This window comes from Neoarius graeffei, chromosome 1 (genome assembly GCF_027579695.1).
Source record: "Neoarius graeffei isolate fNeoGra1 chromosome 1, fNeoGra1.pri, whole genome shotgun sequence".
NCBI lineage: Eukaryota > Metazoa > Chordata > Actinopteri > Siluriformes > Ariidae > Neoarius > Neoarius graeffei.
In genome coordinates this window covers 23,122,657-23,126,588 of record NC_083569.1, presented here as the reverse complement: position 1 = coordinate 23,126,588, position 3,932 = coordinate 23,122,657, and the positions used below count along the sequence as shown (strand labels likewise).

The 3,932-nt window shown below is 46.4% G+C and overlaps 1 non-coding gene across 1 annotated transcript; it reads left to right on the top strand.

Annotated features, from left to right (window-relative positions):
• Nucleotides 1-3,465: 3,465 nt before the first annotated feature.
• Nucleotides 3,466-3,538, top strand: trnat-ugu (transfer RNA threonine (anticodon UGU)). The gene has a single exon. It is a non-coding gene; the product is annotated as a tRNA-Thr (tRNA).
• Nucleotides 3,539-3,932: the final 394 nt, after the last annotated feature.

Here is a 3,932-nt window from a genome sequence, read left to right as displayed (position 1 = left end):
GCAGAAAGATGTAGCGTGGGTGGCAGCCCTGAACATCTCCTCCCAAGCCGACCCGTCTCCTCCCTTCGATCACTTGAATGCAATCAGTCATGATGAGCTTGTGGAAACGCAACGTGCAGACAAAGCCATCAGTGAGCTGATTAGGTTGAAAGAGGCAGGAACACCTTTGACTGATGAGATACGGAAAGCTGCTAGTGGAGCTACTAAAAGGCTCTTCCACGAATGGGGAAAGCTCGTCTTGGAGAATGGTCTCCTGTACAGGCGTGCCAATGGCAGAAAGCAGTTGGTACTCCCTGCCAAGTACAGAGATCTTGTCTTGAAGAAACTCCACAATGACATGGCTCACGTTGGCACAGAAAGGGTCCTGAACCTCGCCAGAGAGAGATTCTATTGGCCATTCATGGCAAAAGAGATCGAAGACCATATCACCAAGAGATGTCCATGCATTAAGTCAAAGAAGCCGGTTACTCATGTTCGTGCCCCGATGGGTAGTATCACATCAAGCTCACCACTAGAGTTAGTGTGTATCGACTACTTGCATCTGGAAACCAGCCGTGGTGGCTATGAATATATCCTAGTGGTCATTGATCATTTTACAAGGTTTGCTCAAGCTTACCCGACAAAGAATAAGAGTGGAAAGACAGCGGCTGAGCGCATCTTTAATGACTTCGTCCTCCGCTTTGGATATCCTTCTAAGTTGCACCACGACCAAGGCCGCGAATTTGAGAATGAACTGTTCAGTACACTCCAGCAGCTGTCAGGCATTCGCCATTCAAGAACATCGCCGTACCACCCCCAGGGGAACCCTGCGTAACGGTTTAATCGGACGATACTGCAGATGTTGAGAACATTGACTGACAAAGAGAAAGAGCGATGGAAAGATCAGATCCCGAGAGTTGTGCATGCATACAACTGTACTCAACACGAGTCGACAGGCTTCTCACCCTTCTTTCTCCTTTATGGCCGTCATCCTCGTCTCCCCATTGATTTGCTGTTCGGGTTGCTTGAAGACACAGAGCCAGACTCGCCAAAGGGATACGCAAAGAAGTGGGCAAAGCAGATGTCTGAAGCCTATCGAATTGCCAGTGAGAATAGCAAGCAGGCCAGCGCCAAAGGCAAAGTCCTCTACGACAAGAGAGCAAGAGGAGTGGTGCTACAGCCTGGCGATAGAGTCTTAGTCAGGAACCTCAGTGAGCGTGGTGGACCAGGAAAACTACGGTCATACTGGGAGAAGGCCATCTATGTCGTGAAGGAACAGTTTGCTGATAACCCTGTGTACGTAGTGTATCCTGAGTCTGGGGACAAGAAAAAGACAAGAACACTACATCGCAATCTGCTCTTACTTGTGAATGACCTTCCAGTTGAAGAACCTCCATGTCGGGCCGCTCCTGAGAAGAGACTACAGAAAAGTAAGTGCCAGATCCGACGTACAACCTCAGAGCGTGTAGACCCACCAGAAGGAGCGGAATCAGACTCTAACTCGGACTCTGATGGTCCTCGTTACTGGCTGAGGATACCAGCTGAGAGGATACAGGAGGTACCCTCTGTAGTCCCACCACAATGACCAGCCATCCCTGTGGGTCGCCCAGTCCCAGTACCTGTAAGAGAAGAGGTGAGAACGAACACAGACTACTTGCCTGAAGTGGATCCGGTACCTGAAGGAGAAATAGAGCGAGGAGAACATGAACAGGATGAAGTCCAGCCTGTTGACGTGGGACCTGAGGAACAAGATGGATATGACGAGGCTCCAGAGCCCATCCAAGAGGAACAGCCTGTTGTAAATGCAATGCCAGACCGTCCGACAGAGGTCAGGAGGTCAAGTCGGGACCGACAGCCGAGACAAATCTTTACATATGAGAGACTTGGTCAGCCCACACTGACAACACAAGCTAGAGTTAACATGGCAAACACAAACCTATACTCGCCTGCTTACACTACACCTCACACCACACAACCCTTACACTCGAGCATTCCATACACAACACCAACATATCCCTTTAACCCCTATTTCGCCCTCTATCCCCCCTTTACATACATGCCTTACCACTTACCTCCACCCCCTTCATACATCTTACCAGTTCCTGTCACCTGTTAGGAAAAAAAAAAGAACATTAGTTGAGAAGAAAATGGTGGGACCCATTTCTTTTTGTCGGGGAGTGTGTGACGACCACAAAAGGGTCACTTTTGTGTTTTTGAATATAAGTATGAAAAAGAATTATTGTCTTTTATTTTGACTACAACTGATATTTGTATTTTATTTTGAAAGGTACCCCCACGAGTTTTTGCATTCCCTTTTGGCATTTGTATGGTTTCTAAATTAATGTGTATGCTGTAATGTTTACACCTGGCCAGCAGGGGGCGGGTGGCGAGTTTTAGTGACTTGCATTGTTTCTTGCTTCATTACTGCAAGACCTGCGAAACTAACGCGCTGTGTCCTCGTTCCTCTCCTGCATCTCAGGGTGACAGGAGTCAATCTGTCAATCACGGTGCCGTTGCTACAGTACCCGTTACATTTGCAACAGAATTTTGGTAAATGGGCACCTCACAAAAGTGATTGATGTTCGCTCTGGTGTCCACCAGGGATGCCCATTATCTTCACTCCTGTTCATAGCCTGTATTGAGCTGCTGGCGCAGATCTTGAGAAAGGACAAAAAAGTTCTCTCCAAAGCCTGCCATACAGTCACAGTTTGCGACCACGAGCTTGCCATTTTATTCACCGACAATCCACAGAGAAGTTTTTCAATTGTTCTTTGCAAGTGCTTAACCTGGAATAGAACAAAGGTTGTATTCAGTCATGTGACTTTTGCTTGCGAGTTTAATTCCAGTGAAGTGGTGGTCAGAGAAACTGATTTGGCTGCTGGCATGTAAAGAGTTAGTGAAACTGTCTCCGATTCTTGCTTTTTGTAGGCGTCTTTGTGGTGATTGCTAAGATGCTACAAGTTTTAATATTGGGTGTAAACAAACCATAGCTGCTGGATTCTCAATCTTTCCTGCCCTTCTCATTCAGTAAACAATAAGGGTTTTTTATTATTATTTTTATTCTCATCTCGTTATCTCTAGCCACTTTATCCTGTTCTACAGGATCGCAGGTAAGCTGGAGCCTATCCCAGCTGACTACAGGCAAAAGGCGGAGTACACCCTGGACAAGTCACCAGGTCATCACAGGGCTGACACATAGACACAGACAACCATTCACACTCACATTCACACCTACGGTCAATTTAGAGTCACCAGTTAACCTAACCTGCATGTCTTTGGACTGTGGGGGAAACCGGAGCACCCAGAGGAAACCCACGCAGACACGGGGAGAACATGCAAACTCCACACAGAAAGGCCCTCACCGGCCACGGGGCTTGAACCCGGACCTTCTTGCTGTGAGGCGACAGCGCTAACCATTACACCATTGTCATCGCTCCAATCATTTTGAGTAATTTTGCATGGATCAATAGATAGGTACTTGTTTAAGGCTCCATAGCTCAGTGGTTAGAGCACTGGTCTTGTAAACCTGGGGTGGTGAGTTCAATTCTCACTGGGGCCTTTGACCTACCTTCTGAAGGTAGAGAATTGTGACTGAAGAAAAAGTGGTGCCTTATCATTTGTTGCTTGAGAGCTCTTACTGTTTCTTCTACTCAGTTCTCTATCAGTGAGTTAGTTGATATCAACAAAAAGACTGCAGCTAAAACTCTAAAGGATTCTTATCATGCTGCACATATTTGTAAGTTCCTGGTTACACAATTACAATTTTGGACTATATAGCACTTGGGAACTTGGGACAAGAAGTCTATGAGATATGCATGGAAAAAGCAAGAGGTTGAGAAAATTACATTAAAAAAAAAAGAACCAAAAACACTGGTTAGATTTTTTTGATTGTAGTTCTCATCACCTGAAAACCACTGGCTGCTGCTCAGTGTGTTTAGCCAGAATGTACAGCC